This window comes from Triturus cristatus, unplaced genomic scaffold (genome assembly GCF_964204655.1).
Source record: "Triturus cristatus unplaced genomic scaffold, aTriCri1.1 SCAFFOLD_262, whole genome shotgun sequence".
In the NCBI taxonomy this organism is placed as follows: domain Eukaryota; kingdom Metazoa; phylum Chordata; class Amphibia; order Caudata; family Salamandridae; genus Triturus; species Triturus cristatus.
Window position 1 is genome coordinate 534,947 of NW_028187334.1, and position 16,130 is coordinate 551,076.

Genomic DNA, 16,130 nt, shown 5'->3' on the forward strand with positions numbered 1-16,130 from the left:
TTCATTCAAGAGATGTTTCCACTATAGAATGCAGAGCAAGGGCAAAAATACAAGTGATAGAGCGAGTGAGTGAGAAGGAGTGTTGTGGAAGGAGAGAATGAAACAAAGACAGAGTGAGTGAACGGCAGGGAGGCATAGAAGAGGAGTCTAGTAGTGAAGGAGACCTGCTTTTCCCTGCTCTTGACCTCCCACCCATCCCCAAACAACCACAAACATACCTTCTGTGCAAAGTTGGTATGCAGAATTTCACTCCTCAGCAAGTGAGGGTGAGTCCCAGGCCAGGGGCTAAAGAGCAAAAGAGTGCCTGTGCTCAGACTTTCCCTGCTAGGGATAGTTTATCTGGAACAAGGCCTACTCTCTTGTATCCAGCAAGGATCTAGAAATCCTGCATGAATCTGCAAGGCACATTGGCAGCATAAATTTGCATAAACTGCCCCACCTATTGCCTTCCTACTTCCTGTGCTGTAGTTGTTTGTGTAGAGAGAGAGGTCGCAGGCAAGGAAATGTTGTGAGTCGGATACAGGACCCTAAATAGCTGGTGAGAGGTATGTGGTGTTCTAAAAGCATGAAAACTGTATACCTGTGAAATAAAGTGCTTTCGTATGTGTTCTTCTGTGTTTATTGTCCTGTGCATAAAGTTGCACCTTGTGTTTGAAGGTTTAAATTATTTCAGGCTTGCATGGAGGTAGACGTTTCTGAGTAACTTTTATTCATTTCTTAAAAGCCTATACTGTCAGGATGGCCGAGAGGTCTAAGGTGCTGTGTTTAAGCCACAGTCTCCTTTGGAGGCGTGGGTTCGAATCCCACTTCTGACATGCCTTTTGGAGATTTAATCTCCTTTATCAGGTTAACATCTGATGGAAGTTGCATCTGTTGGTCTTCACCTGGCACGTTATTCCGTTCTCCTCTTGTCAAGAGAGATGGGGTTTCTCATATATTTAGGTTCTATAACGTCTTGCTGACAAAGCGCAATCCTTACCAAATGAGCATAGGACCCATGTAAGAGGTCATCTGGAAGAGTCATGCTCTTGTATGCCCTGGCCAGACGGGCCCTGCAAATTTGGAAGAATGCCATGCATCTGGTAGACAACTGGACTCCAGCACACTTACAGCAATTTCATTAGGGCTTTGATCAGGGGCTGCTTAAATTTGCATACTCCACCCTATGTTGTGACTTTGAGATCCCTTGTTGAAATTGCTTTAGCCAGCCAAGAGGTGGCTATTGTCTCAATTTCAAAGCAGCTTTGAGCCGTTCAAGTGGCTGGTGAATAGCACTTTCTCTTTGATCACCTCAAAGTTCTAAAGAGTTCTCCATAGGTCCTGCTCTGTAAAGATTGTTCAAAGATCTGTTGGAAGTGCATATAATAGGATAAATAAATTGAGGGCATTCCTTTTCAGTACCTCACCTGCATGGCTGTCTGGCCTCTGGAAGATGCTGTGAAAGCAAGTCAGGATGGCCGAGTGGTCTAAGGCGCTGCGTTCAGGTCGCAGTCTCCTCTGGAGGTGTGGGTTCAAATCCCACTTCTGACAGTCCTGTGTTTACTCTACTTTTTTTCTTGAGAAATATGATCATTTCCCTCGCAGTGGCTTATAGGATTGTCTTCTTGGAAGAGTGCAGTGAGTTTTTTTCTTGCTCTAGCCACTATTGGCCTAAGCTCTGTGCATTTTTTGGTTCCTAATATATTTCTCACCCTTTAGATGAAAAAGCAGCATGGGGTCAGGATGGCCGAGTGGTCTAAGGCGCTGCGTTAAGGCCGCAGTCTCTCCTGGAGGCGTTGGTTCGAATCCCACTTCTGACAAAACTTGAATTCCATTTTCTCTCTCAGTTCCTTTAGAATCTCAGCTAAAAATTGGCAATGTAAATAATATCTGAATAAGTACCAAACTTCAGTTTCAACTGCAAATGCATTTGCCCTATTCTATCTTTAACGTTAATGTAATATTCTTCTAGCACTCGTGGTGTTTTATATTTGTTTTGTGGGGTACTTTAAAAATCTTTTTTATGAAAGAAATGGGTTACATTAAGTCTTGTGATGTTTTAGGTTTCCAATAAGGAGGGTTTAAATTTTATGTCACGTCATTTTCAGATGCTTCATTCAAGAGCTGTTTCCACTATAGAATGCAGAGCAAGGGCAAAAATACAAGTGATAGAGCGAGTGAGTGAGAAGGAGTGTTGTGGAAGGAGAGAATGAAACAAAGACAGAGTGAGTGAATGGCAGGGAGGCATAGAAGAGGAGTCTAGTAGTGAAGGACACCTGCTTTTCCCTGCTCTTGACCTCCCACCCATCCCCAAACAACCACAAACATACCTTCTGTGCAAAGTTGGTATGCAGAACTTCACGCCTCAGCAAGTGAGGGTGAGTCCCAGGCCAGTTGCTAAAGAGCAAAAGAGTGCCTGTGCTCAGACTTTCCCTGCTAGGGATAGTTTATCTGGAACAAGTCCTTCTCTCTTGTATCCAGCAAGGATCTAGAAATCCTGCATGAATCTGCAAGGCACATTGGCAGCATAAATTTGCATAAACTGCCCCACCTATTGCCTTCCTACTTCCTGTGCTGTAGTTGTTTGTGTAGAGAGAGAGGTCGCAGGCAAGGAAATGTTGTGAGTCGGATACAGGACCCTAAATAGCTGGTGAGAGGTATGTGGTGTTCTAAAAGCATGAAAACTGTATACCTGTGAAATAAAGTGCTTTCGTATGTGTTCTTCTGTGTTTATTGTCCTGTGCATAAAGTTGCACCTTGTGTTTGAAGGTTTAAATTATTTCAGGCTTGCATGGAGGTAGACGTTTCTGAGTAACTTTTATTCATTTCCTAAAAGCCTATACTGTCAGGATGGCCGAGAGGTCTAAGGTGCTGTGTTTAGGCCACAGTCTCCTTTGGAGGCGTGCGTTCGAATCCCACTTCTGACATGCCTTTTGGAGATTTAATCTCCTTTATCAGGTTAACATCTGATGGAAGTTGCATCTGTTGGTCTTCACCTGGCACGTTATTCCGTTCTCCTCTTGTCAAGAGAGATGGGGTTTCTCATATATTTAGGTTCTATAACGTCTTGCTGACAAAGCGCAATCCTTACCAAATGAGCATAGGACCCATGTAAGAGGTCATCTGGAAGAGTCATGCTCTTGTATGCCCTGGCCAGACGGGCCCTGCAAATTTGGAAGAATGCCATGCATCTGGTAGACAACTGGACACCAGCACACTTACAGCAATTTCCTTAGGGCTTTGATCAGGGGCTGCTTAAATTTGCATACTCCACGCTATGTTGTGACTTTGAGATCCCTTGTTGAAATTGCTTTAGCCAGCCAAGAGGTGGCTATTGACTCAATTTCAAAGCAGCTTTGAGCCGTTCAAGTGGCTGGTGAATAGCACTTTCTCTTTGTTCGCCTCAAATTTCTAAAGAGTTCTCCATAGGTCCTGCTCTGTACAGATTGTTCAAAGATCTGTTGGAAGTGCATATAATAGGATAAATAAATTGAGGGCATTCCTTTTCAGTACCTCACCTGCATGGCTGTCTGGCCTCTGGAAGATGCTGGGAAAGCAAGTCAGGATGGCCGAGTGGTCTAAGGCGCTGTGTTCAGGTCGCAGTCTCCTCTGGAGGCGTGGGTTCAAATCCCACTTCTGACAGTCCTGTGTTTACTCTAATTTTTTTCATGAGAAATATGATCATTTCCCTCGCAGTGGCTTATAGGATTGTCTTCTTGGAAGAGTGCAGTGAGTTTTTTTCTTGCTCTAGCCACTATTGGCCTAAGCTCTGTGCATTTTTTGGTTCCTAATATCTTTCTCACCCTTTAGATGAAAAAGCAGCATGGGGTCAGGATGGCCAAGTGGTCTAAGGAGCTGTGTAAGGCCGCAGTCTCTCCTGGAGGCGTGGGTTCGAATCCCACTTCTGACAAAACTTGAATTCCATTATCTCTCTCAGTTCCTTTAGAATCTCAGCTAAAAATTGGCAATGTAAATAATATCTGAATAAGTACCAAACTTCAGTTTCAACTGCAAATGCATTTGCCCTATTATATCTTTAACGTCAATGTAATATTCTTCTAGCACTCGTGGTGTTTTATATTTCTTTTGTGGGGTAATTTAAAAATCTTTTTTATGAAAGAAATGGGTTACATTAAGTCTTGTGATGTTTTAGGTTTCCAATAAGGAGGTTTTAAATTTTATGTCACGTCATTTTCAGATGCTTCATTCAAGAGATGTTTCCACTATAGAATGCAGAGCAAGGGCAAAAATACAAGTGATAGAGCGAGTGAGTGAGAAGGAGTGTTGTGGAAGGAGAGAATGAAACAAAGACAGAGTGAGTGAATGGCAGGGAGGCATAGAAGAGGAGTCTAGTAGTGAAGGACACCTGCTTTTCCCTGCTCTTGACCTCCCACCCATCCCCAAACAACCACAAACATACCTTCTGTGCAAAGTTGGTATGCAGAATTTCACGCCTCAGCAAGTGAGGGTGAGTCCCAGGCCAGGGGCTAAAGAGCAAAAGAGTGCCTGTGCTCAGACTTTCCCTGCTAGGGATAGTTTATCTGGAACAAGTCCTTCTCTCTTGTATCCAGCAAGGATCTAGAAATCCTGCATGAATCTGCAAGGCACATTGGCAGCATAAATTTGCATAAACTGCCCCACCTATTGCCTTCCTACTTCCTGTGCTGTAGTTGTTTGTGTAGAGAGAGAGGTCGCAGGCAAGGAAATGTTGTGAGTCGGATACAGGACCCTAAATAGCTGGTGAGAGGTATGTGGTGTTCTAAAAGCATGAAAACTGTATACCTGTGAAATAAAGTGCTTTCGTATGTGTTCTTCTGTGTTTATTGTCCTGTGCATAAAGTTGCACCTTGTGTTTGAAGGTTTAAATTATTTCAGGCTTGCATGGAGGTAGACGTTTCTGAGTAACTTTTATTCATTTCTTAAAAGCCTATACTGTCAGGATGGCCGAGAGGTCTAAGGTGCTGTGTTTAGGCCACAGTCTCCTTTGGAGGCGTGCGTTCGAATCCCACTTCTGACATGCCTTTTGGAGATTTAATCTCCTTTATCAGGTTAACATCTGATGGAAGTTGCATCTGTTGGTCTTCACCTGGCACGTTATTCCGTTCTCCTCTTGTCAAGAGAGATGGGGTTTCTCATATATTTAGGTTCTATAACTTCTCGCTGACAAAGCGCAATCCTTACCAAATGAGCATAGGACCCATGTATGAGGTCATCTGGAAGAGTCATGCTCTTGTATGCCCTGGCCAGACGGGCCCTGCAAATTTGGAAGAATGCCATGCATCTGGTAGACAACTGGACTCCAGCACACTTACAGCAATTTCCTTAGGGCTTTGATCAGGGGCTGCTTAAATTTGCATACTCCACCCTATGTTGTGACTTTGAGATCCCTTGTTGAAATTGCTTTAGCCAGCCAAGAGGTGGCTATTGTCTCAATTTCAAAGCAGCTTTGAGCCGTTCAAGTGGCTGGTGAATAGCACTTTCTCTTTGTTCGCCTCAAAGTTCTAAAGAGTTCTCCATAGGTCCTGCTCTGTACAGATTGTTCAAAGATCTGTTGGAAGTGCATATAATAGGATAAATAAATTGAGGGCATTCCTTTTCAATACCTCACCTGCATGGCTGTCTGGCCTCTGGAAGATGCTGGGAAAGCAAGTCAGGATGGCCGAGTGGTCTAAGGTGCTGCGTTCAGGTCGCAGTCTCCTCTGGAGGCGTGGGTTCAAATCCCACTTCTGACAGCCCTGTGTTTACTCTAATTTTTTTCTTGAGAAATATGATCATTTCCCTCGCAGTGGCTTATAGGATTGTCTTCTTGGAAGAGTGCAGTGAGTTTTTTTCTTGCTCTAGCCACTATTGGCCTAAGCTCTGTGCATTTTTTGGTTCCTAATATCTTTCTCACCCTTTAGATGAAAAAGTAGCATGGGGTCAGGATGGCCGAGTGGTCTAAGGCGCTGTGTAAGGCCGCAGTCTCTCCTGGAGGCGTGGGTTCGAATCCCACTTCTGACAAAACTTGATTTCCATTTTCTCTCTCAGTTCCTTTAGAATCTCAGCTAAAAATTGGCAATGTAAATAATATCTGAATAAGTACCAAACTTCAGTTTCAACTGCAAATGCATTTGCCCTATTCTATCTTTAACGTTAATGTAATATTCTTCTAGCACTCGTGGTGTTTTATATTTGTTTTGTGGGGTACTTTAAAAATCTTTTTTATGAAAGAAATGGGTTACATTAAGTCTTGTGATGTTTTAGGTTTCCAATAAGGAGGTGTTAAATTTTATGTCACGTCATTTTCAGATGCTTCATTCAAGAGATGTTTCCACTATAGAATGCAGAGCAAGGGCAAAAATACAAGTGATAGAGCGAGTGAGTGAGAAGGAGTGTTGTGGAAGGAGAGAATGAAACAAAGACAGAGTGAGTGAATGGCAGGGAGGCATAGAAGAGGAGTCTAGTAGTGAAGGAGACCTGCTTTTCCCTGCTCTTGACCTCCCACCCATCCCCAAACAACCACAAACATACCTTCTGTGCAAAGTTGGTATGCAGAATTTCACGCCTCAGCAAGTGAGGGTGAGTCCCAGGCCAGGGGCTAAAGAGCAAAAGAGTGCCTGTGCTCAGACTTTCCCTGCTAGGGATAGTTTATCTGGAACAAGGCCTACTCTCTTGTATCCAGCAAGGATCAAGAAATCCTGCATGAATCTGCAAGGCACATTGGCAGCATAAATTTGCATAAACTGCCCCACCTATTGCCTTCCTACTTCCTGTGCTGTAGTTGTTTGTGTAGAGAGAGAGGTCGCAGGCAAGGAAATGTTGTGAGTCGGATACAGGACCCTAAATAGCTGGTGAGAGGTATGTGGTGTTCTAAAAGCATGAAAACTGTATACCTGTGAAATAAAGTGCTTTCGTGTGTGTTCTTCTGTGTTTATTGTCCTGTGCATAAAGTTGCACCTTGTGTTTGAAGGTTTAAATTATTTCAGGCTTGCATGGAGGTAGACGTTTCTGAGTAACTTTTATTCATTTCTTAAAAGCCTATACTGTCAGGATGGCCGAGAGGTCTAAGGTGCTGTGTTTAAGCCACAGTCACCTTTGGAGGCGTGGGTTCGAATCCCACTTCTGACATACCTTTTGGAGATTTAATCTCCTTTATCAGGTTAACATCTGATGGAAGTTGCATCTGTTGGTCTTCACCTGGCACGTTATTCCGTTCTCCTCTTGTCAAGAGAGATGGGGTTTCTCATATATTTAGGTTCTATAACGTCTTGCTGACAAAGCGCAATCCTTACCAAATGAGCATAGGACCCATGTAAGAGGTCATCTGGAAGAGTCATGCTCTTGTATGCCCTGGCAAGACGGGCCCTGCAAATTTGGAAGAATGCCATGCATCTGGTAGACAACTGACTGGACTCCAGCACACTTACAGCAATTTCCTTAGGGCTTTGATCAGGGGCTGCTTAAATTTGCATACTCCACCCTATGTTGTGACTTTGAGATCCCTTGTTGAAATTGCTTTAGCCAGCCAAGAGGTGGCTATTGTCTCAATTTCAAAGCAGCTTTGAACCGTTCAAGTGGCTGGTGAATAGCACTTTCTCTTTGTTCGCCTCAAAGTTCTAAAGAGTTCTCCATAGGTCCTGCTCTGTACAGATTGTTCAAAGATCTGTTGGAAGTGCATATAATAGGATAAATAAATTGAGGGCATTCCTTTTCAGTACCTCACCTGCATGGCTGTCTGGCCTCTGGAAGATGCTGGGAAAGCAAGTCAGGATGGCCGAGTGGTCTAAGGCGCTGCGTTCAGGTCGCAGTCTCCTCTGGAGACGTGGGTTCAAATCCCACTCCTGACAGTCCTGTGTTTACTCTAATTTTTTTCTTGAGAAATATGATCATTTCCCTCGCATTGGCTTATAGGATTGTCTTCTTGGAAGAGTGCAGTGAGTTTTTTTCTTGCTCTAGCCACTATTGGCCTAAGCTCTGTGCATTTTTTGGTTCCTAATATCTTTCTCACCCTTTAGAGGAAAAAGCAGCATGGGGTCAGGATGGCCGAGTGGTCTAAGGCGCTGCGTAAAGGCCGCAGTCTCTCCTGGAGACGTGGGTTCGAATCCCACTTCTGACAAAACTTGAATTCCATTTTCTCTCTCAGTTCCTTTAGAATCTCAGCTAAAAATTGGCAATGTAAATAATATCTGAATAAGTACCAAACTTCAGTTTCAACTGCAAATGTATTTGCCCTATTCTATCTTTAACGTTAATGTAATATTCTTCTAGCACTCGTGGTGTTTTATATTTCTTTTGTGGGGTACTTTAAAAATCTTTTTTATGAAAGAAATGGGTTACATTAAGTCTTGTGATGTTTTAGGTTTCCATAAGGAGGTTTTAAATTTTATGTCACGTCATTTTCAGATGCTTCATTCAAGAGATGTTTCCACTATAGAATGCAGAGCAAGGGCAAAAATACAAGTGATAGAGCGAGTGAGTGAGAAGGAGTGTTGTGGAAGGAGAGAATGAAACAAAGACAGAGTGAGTGAACGGCAGGGAGGCATAGAAGAGGAGTCTACTAGTGAAGGAGACCTGCTTTTCCCTGCTCTTGACCTCCCACCCATCCCCAAACAACCACAAACATACCTTCTGTGCAAAGTTGGTATGCAGAATTTCACGCCTCAGCAAGTGAGGGTGAGTCCCAGGCCAGGGGCTAAAGAGCAAAAGAGTGCCTGTGCTCAGACTTTCCCTGCTAGGGATAGTTTATCTGGAACAAGGCCTACTCTCTTGTATCCAGCAAGGATCTAGAAATCCTGCATGAATCTGCAAGGCACATTGGCAGCATAAATTTGCATAAACTGCCCCACCTATTGCCTTCCTACTTCCTGTGCTGTAGTTGTTTGTGTAGAGAGAGAGGTCGCAGGCAAGGAAATGTTGTGAGTCGGATACAGGACCCTAAATAGCTGGTGAGAGGTATGTGGTGTTCTAAAAGCATGAAAACTGTATACCTGTGAAATAAAGTGCTTTCGTATGTGTTCTTCTGTGTTTATTGTCCTGTGCATAAAGTTGCACCTTGTGTTTGAAGGTTTAAATTATTTCAGGCTTGCATGGAGGTAGACGTTTCTGAGTAACTTTTATTCATTTCTTAAAAGCCTATACTGTCAGGATGGCCGAGAGGTCTAAGGTGCTGTGTTTAAGCCACAGTCTCCTTTGGAGGCGTGGGTTCGAATCCCACTTCTGACATGCCTTTTGGAGATTTAATCTCCTTTATCAGGTTAACATCTGATGGAAGTTGCATCTGTTGGTCTTCACCTGGCACGTTATTCCGTTCTCCTCTTGTCAAGAGAGATGGGGTTTCTCATATATTTAGGTTCTATAACGTCTTGCTGACAAAGCGCAATCCTTACCAAATGAGCATAGGACCCATGTAAGAGGTCATCTGGAAGAGTCATGCTCTTGTATGCCCTGGCCAGACGGGCCCTGCAAATTTGGAAGAATGCCATGCATCTGGTAGACAACTGGACTCCAGCACACTTACAGCAATTTCCTTAGGGCTTTGATCAGGGGCTGCTTAAATTTGCATACTCCACCCTATGTTGTGACTTTGAGATCCCTTGTTGAAAATGCTTTAGCCAGCCAAGAGGTGGCTATTGTCTCAATTTCAAAGCAGCTTTGAGCCGTTCAAGTGGCTGGTGAATAGCACTTTCTCTTTGTTCGCCTCAAAGTTCTAAAGAGTTCTCCATAGGTCCTGCTCTGTACAGATTGTTCAAAGATCTGTTGGAAGTGCATATAATAGGATAAATAAATTGAGGGCATTCCTTTTCAGTACCTCACCTGCATGGATGTCTGGCCTCTGGAAGATGCTGGGAGAGCAAGTCAGGATGGCCGAGTGGTCTAAGGCGCTGCGTTCAGGTCGCAATCTCCTCTGGAGGCGTGGGTTCAAATCCCACTTCTGACAGTCCTGTGTTTACTCTAAGATTTTTTCATGAGAAATATGATCATTTCCCTCGCAGTGGCTTGTAGGATTGTCTTCTTGGAAGAGTGCAGTGAGTTTTTTTCTTGCTCTAGCCACTATTGGCCTAAGCTCTGTGCATTTTTTGGTTCCTAATATCTTTCTCACCCTTTAGATGAAAAAGCAGCATGGGGTCAGGATGGCCGAGTGGTCTAAGACGCTGCGTAAAGGCCGCAGTCTCTCCTGGAGGCGTGGGTTTGAATCCCACTTCTGACAAAACTTGAATTCCATTTTCTCTCTCAGTTCCTTTAGAATCTCAGCTAAAAATTGGCAATGTAAATAATATCTGAATAAGTACCAAACTTCAGTTTCAACTGCAAATGTATTTGCCCTATTCTATCTTTAACGTTAATGTAATATTCTTCTAGCACTCGTGGTGTTTTATATTTCTTTTGTGGGGTACTTTAAAAATCTTTTTTATGAAAGAAATGGGTTACATTAAGTCTTGTGATGTTTTAGGTTTCCAATAAGGAGGTTTTAAATTTTATGTCACGTCATTTTCAGATGCTTCATTCAAGAGATGTTTCCACTATAGAATGCAGAGCAAGGGCAAAAATACAAGTGATAGAGCGAGTGAGTGAGAAGGAGTGTTGTGGAAGGAGAGAATGAAACAAAGACAGAGTGAGTGAACGGCAGGGAGGCATAGAAGAGGAGTCTAGTAGTGAAGGAGACCTGCTTTTCCCTGCTCTTGACCTCCCACCCATCCCCAAACAACCACAAACATACCTTCTGTGCAAAGTTGGTATGCAGAATTTCACTCCTCAGCAAGTGAGGGTGAGTCCCAGGCCAGGGGCTAAAGAGCAAAAGAGTGCCTGTGCTCAGACTTTCCCTGCTAGGGATAGTTTATCTGGAACAAGGCCTACTCTCTTGTATCCAGCAAGGATCTAGAAATCCTGCATGAATCTGCAAGGCACATTGGCAGCATAAATTTGCATAAACTGCCCCACCTATTGCCTTCCTACTTCCTGTGCTGTAGTTGTTTGTGTAGAGAGAGAGGTCGCAGGCAAGGAAATGTTGTGAGTCGGATACAGGACCCTAAATAGCTGGTGAGAGGTATGTGGTGTTCTAAAAGCATGAAAACTGTATACCTGTGAAATAAAGTGCTTTCGTATGTGTTCTTCTGTGTTTATTGTCCTGTGCATAAAGTTGCACCTTGTGTTTGAAGGTTTAAATTATTTCAGGCTTGCATGGAGGTAGACGTTTCTGAGTAACTTTTATTCATTTCTTAAAAGCCTATACTGTCAGGATGGCCGAGAGGTCTAAGGTGCTGTGTTTAAGCCACAGTCTCCTTTGGAGGCGTGGGTTCGAATCCCACTTCTGACATGCCTTTTGGAGATTTAATCTCCTTTATCAGGTTAACATCTGATGGAAGTTGCATCTGTTGGTCTTCACCTGGCACGTTATTCCGTTCTCCTCTTGTCAAGAGAGATGGGGTTTCTCATATATTTAGGTTCTATAACGTCTTGCTGACAAAGCGCAATCCTTACCAAATGAGCATAGGACCCATGTAAGAGGTCATCTGGAAGAGTCATGCTCTTGTATGCCCTGGCCAGACGGGCCCTGCAAATTTGGAAGAATGCCATGCATCTGGTAGACAACTGGACTCCAGCACACTTACAGCAATTTCCTTAGGGCTTTGATCAGGGGCTGCTTAAATTTGCATACTCCACCCTATGTTGTGACTTTGAGATCCCTTGTTGAAATTGCTTTAGCCAGCCAAGAGGTGGCTATTGTCTCAATTTCAAAGCAGCTTTGAGCCGTTCAAGTGGCTGGTGAATAGCACTTTCTCTTTGTTCGCCTCAAAGTTCTAAAGAGTTCTCCATAGGTCCTGCTCTGTAAAGATTGTTCAAAGATCTGTTGGAAGTGCATATAATAGGATAAATAAATTGAGGGCATTCCTTTTCAGTACCTCACCTGCATGGCTGTCTGGCCTTCTGGAAGATGCTGTGAAAGCAAGTCAGGATGGCCGAGTGGTCTAAGGCGCTGCGTTCAGGTCGCAGTCTCCTCTGGAGGTGTGGGTTCAAATCCCACTTCTGACAGTCCTGTGTTTACTCTACTTTTTTTCTTGAGAAATATGATCATTTCCCTCGCAGTGGCTTATAGGATTGTCTTCTTGGAAGAGTGCAGTGAGTTGTTTTCTTGCTCTAGCCACTATTGGCCTAAGCTCTGTGCATTTTTTGGTTCCTAATATATTTCTCACCCTTTAGATGAAAAAGCAGCATGGGGTCAGGATGGCCGAGTGGTCTAAGGCGCTGCGTTAAGGCCGCAGTCTCTCCTGGAGGCGTTGGTTCGAATCCCACTTCTGACAAAACTTGAATTCCATTTTCTCTCTCAGTTCCTTTAGAATCTCAGCTAAAAATTGGCAATGTAAATAATATCTGAATAAGTACCAAACTTCAGTTTCAACTGCAAATGCATTTGCCCTATTCTATCTTTAACGTTAATGTAATATTCTTCTAGCACTCGTGGTGTTTTATATTTGTTTTGTGGGGTACTTTAAAAATCTTTTTTATGAAAGAAATGGGTTACATTAAGTCTTGTGATGTTTTAGGTTTCCAATAAGGAGGGTTTAAATTTTATGTCACGTCATTTTCAGATGCTTCATTCAAGAGCTGTTTCCACTATAGAATGCAGAGCAAGGGCAAAAATACAAGTGATAGAGCGAGTGAGTGAGAAGGAGTGTTGTGGAAGGAGAGAATGAAACAAAGACAGAGTGAGTGAATGGCAGGGAGGCATAGAAGAGGAGTCTAGTAGTGAAGGACACCTGCTTTTCCCTGCTCTTGACCTCCCACCCATCCCCAAACAACCACAAACATACCTTCTGTGCAAAGTTGGTATGCAGAACTTCACGCCTCAGCAAGTGAGGGTGAGTCCCAGGCCAGTTGCTAAAGAGCAAAAGAGTGCCTGTGCTCAGACTTTCCCTGCTAGGGATAGTTTATCTGGAACAAGTCCTTCTCTCTTGTATCCAGCAAGGATCTAGAAATCCTGCATGAATCTGCAAGGCACATTGGCAGCATAAATTTGCATAAACTGCCCCACCTATTGCCTTCCTACTTCCTGTGCTGTAGTTGTTTGTGTAGAGAGAGAGGTCGCAGGCAAGGAAATGTTGTGAGTCGGATACAGGACCCTAAATAGCTGGTGAGAGGTATGTGGTGTTCTAAAAGCATGAAAACTGTATACCTGTGAAATAAAGTGCTTTCGTATGTGTTCTTCTGTGTTTATTGTCCTGTGCATAAAGTTGCACCTTGTGTTTGAAGGTTTAAATTATTTCAGGCTTGCATGGAGGTAGACGTTTCTGAGTAACTTTTATTCATTTCCTAAAAGCCTATACTGTCAGGATGGCCGAGAGGTCTAAGGTGCTGTGTTTAGGCCACAGTCTCCTTTGGAGGCGTGCGTTCGAATCCCACTTCTGACATGCCTTTTGGAGATTTTTTTTTTTTTTTTTTTTTTTTTTTTTTAAAAACCTTTATTTCGATAGATGCACAATACACAGCGTCTGCCTACAACCCCCTCGGGGCCGGCCGCTATGACATTGGAGAACATAGAACAATAATGTCAGGATAAGAAAAGGTTTAATTTTATGGTTTTGTCGAGTACAACGTAGTGTACTTCGAACAGAGTCGAAGCTAATCACTGACCAGGAGAGACATCACCGTTCACGGAGCACCCAGAAGGAAGCGTTATATAGGAAGGCATTGGTAAGGAGACAGGTGGCCACCATCCAGGGACGAAGAGCATACACTATACCACAGAATGATAAAACACAATAAGCTCCTTACTAACACTGAACCCCGACCCCGAAGAAACAAAGAAACATAAAAGAAAAGGAAACCAAAGAGGAAGGGAGAAAGAAAGAGAGAGAGGGCCATAGAGACGAAGAAGACATAGAACACATCCCATCCCCCCACCCTGCATACCAGCGGAAGGCCATGGCCCACCCCCCCCCAATAGGCATGCCTGTCGCCCCAAATGAACCCCAAGTAGGAAAGAGAGTCCGGAGAGTGGGAAATAACCTCCCAGTCTCCGACTCCCAGAGAAGGCAGGAGGAGGAAATGTTACATACTCCCGGTCACCACAGCCCATTAAGCATCCCCCACCCTGAAAATCATCAGCACAACTGAAGAAGCAAGCAAAGCGGCAGGTGGGGAGACTCCATTTCAAATGTGCGAGCAAAGCAAATAATTAGCAGCCTCATCCTAGTCCCCGCCCGCCAATACGTACAGCAAACTAAAGAAAATCGCCCAGCCCCGGCCCGATCCTGAGCGGCCCCACAGATCCACCCCCGCGGTAAACAGTAGCAATTTACACACATGCGGCACAACCGATACATAAGCAAATATTCTAGTCCGGGTCATGCCAGGCGGTCAAGCAGGATCATCAAGGGAGGCAACATCAACCCTGGCCTGAACGCGGAGACCCCACCAAACATGGCCGCCGCTGGGAGTGTACCTCAGGCAGAACAAAGGAGCAAGATGGCCGCTCACGGCAAAGAAGACGCAGAGGGAGAAGAAGCGAGAGTTCCCAGTCATAGACCATCACCACATCGATAGTGACAAACACAGTTTTCCCCACCGAACGGCACACACTCCGGCGATGTTGAGGCAGACACGGCAACACCCGCAGAGGCAGAGTCTCAGCTTGTAAAGTGGAAGGGAGCTTTGTATCTGCAACTTGATCATTAGACAAACCCTCGACACTGTAACCAGGGAGAGGACGATCCATAGTACCCCCCTGTCGCCAATTTGTATCCGCCTCAAAGGGAATGAGAGGCATTGGGGGGTCAGACAACCGCAGTAGTTCCCTGGATGGCATAGCAGCATCGATCTTCCACTCCAGTTCTCGAGTGCGTTGGCACCATGTCGCCCGCAAGTCCCCCAGGGCTAGAAGGATATCACCATAGGTCAGGTCTGCTCCCTGCTGCAGCATGCCGACTGTATGTAAAGGCGCCACCGGGACACCCTCCAGCTCGACAGCAGGCAGTGAAGCCTGCGTCAGGGACATGGCGGCCTCCGCCTCTCCGGCGAAGCAGACCGGCGCCGACACCATTTCCGCCGCCAGCCCACCTCGGAGGGGTGAGGGCGACTCCATAGGACGAAGGAACAATAGTGAGGGCAAGAGGAGTTGCTGCTCGCTATACGGGGCTCACACGATGGGAGAGCCCTCGGCTGTGCTGCAATGCGGGTGGTGGGCGCTCTCAAACGGTCACCGCTCTGACCGCTGGTAGGAGGACAAAGGAAGATTCGCCAGCCCGGACCCAATCGTACAGGAATTCTCTCCGTCGCGAAGAAGGCTCCGCCAGGCCGCCCACTCCACGTCCGGTCACATTTCCCCCGGCGCCGGTCCAGCCCCAGGTCGTCTCACCGTACGTGATAAGCGGTGTCCGGCGGTGGTGGTCGGGCCAGAATGCGTGGGCAAAGTCCAAAGTCGGCAAACTCTATGAATCCTCGACCAAAAAAGCCGGCGGGAACATCGGAGGAATGCGGGAAGTATCAGCGCATTCGTGGTTACATTTGCTCGCGCCGTAGGCAGGATTAAAGATCAGGATGTCATGTAAACAGCAGACGGGCTGCGGAGCCGGGAGCTCAGACGTCCTGTCCGTCCGCCATCTTGGCTCCTCCGCCTTTTGGAGATTTAATCTCCTTTATCAGGTTAACATCTGATGGAAGTTGCATCTGTTGGTCTTCACCTGGCACGTTATTCCGTTCTCCTCTTGTCAAGAGAGATGGGGTTTCTCATATATTTAGGTTCTATAACGTCTTGCTGACAAAGCGCAATCCTTACCAAATGAGCATAGGACCCATGTAAGAGGTCATCTGGAAGAGTCATGCTCTTGTATGCCCTGGCCAGACGGGCCCTGCAAATTTGGAAGAATGCCATGCATCTGGTAGACAACTGGACACCAGCACACTTACAGCAATTTCCTTAGGGCTTTGATCAGGGGCTGCTTAAATTTGCATACTCCACGCTATGTTGTGACTTTGAGATCCCTTGTTGAAATTGCTTTAGCCAGCCAAGAGGTGGCTATTGACTCAATTTCAAAGCAGCTTTGAGCCGTTCAAGTGGCTGGTGAATAGCACTTTCTCTTTGTTCGCCTCAAATTTCTAAAGAGTTCTCCATAGGTCCTGCTCTGTACAGATTGTTCAAAGATCTGTTGGAAGTGCATATAATAGGATAAATAAAT

General features: G+C 45.0%; 6 non-coding genes across 6 annotated transcripts; all 6 read left to right on the forward strand.

Annotated features, from left to right (window-relative positions):
* The first annotated feature begins 1,447 nt into the window (after positions 1 to 1,447).
* Positions 1,448 to 1,530, forward strand: TRNAL-CAG (transfer RNA leucine (anticodon CAG)). The gene has a single exon. It is a non-coding gene; the product is annotated as a tRNA-Leu (tRNA).
* Positions 1,531 to 3,538: 2,008 nt separating this feature from the next.
* Positions 3,539 to 3,621, forward strand: TRNAL-CAG (transfer RNA leucine (anticodon CAG)). The gene has a single exon. It is a non-coding gene; the product is annotated as a tRNA-Leu (tRNA).
* A 2,007-nt stretch (positions 3,622 to 5,628) lies between these two features.
* Positions 5,629 to 5,711, forward strand: TRNAL-CAG (transfer RNA leucine (anticodon CAG)). Its single transcript has one exon. It is a non-coding gene; the product is annotated as a tRNA-Leu (tRNA).
* A 2,011-nt stretch (positions 5,712 to 7,722) lies between these two features.
* On the forward strand, positions 7,723 to 7,805 carry TRNAL-CAG (transfer RNA leucine (anticodon CAG)). Its single transcript has one exon. It is a non-coding gene; the product is annotated as a tRNA-Leu (tRNA).
* A 2,007-nt stretch (positions 7,806 to 9,812) lies between these two features.
* On the forward strand, positions 9,813 to 9,895 carry TRNAL-CAG (transfer RNA leucine (anticodon CAG)). Its single transcript has one exon. It is a non-coding gene; the product is annotated as a tRNA-Leu (tRNA).
* Positions 9,896 to 11,905: 2,010 nt separating this feature from the next.
* Positions 11,906 to 11,988, forward strand: TRNAL-CAG (transfer RNA leucine (anticodon CAG)). The gene has a single exon. It is a non-coding gene; the product is annotated as a tRNA-Leu (tRNA).
* Positions 11,989 to 16,130: the final 4,142 nt, after the last annotated feature.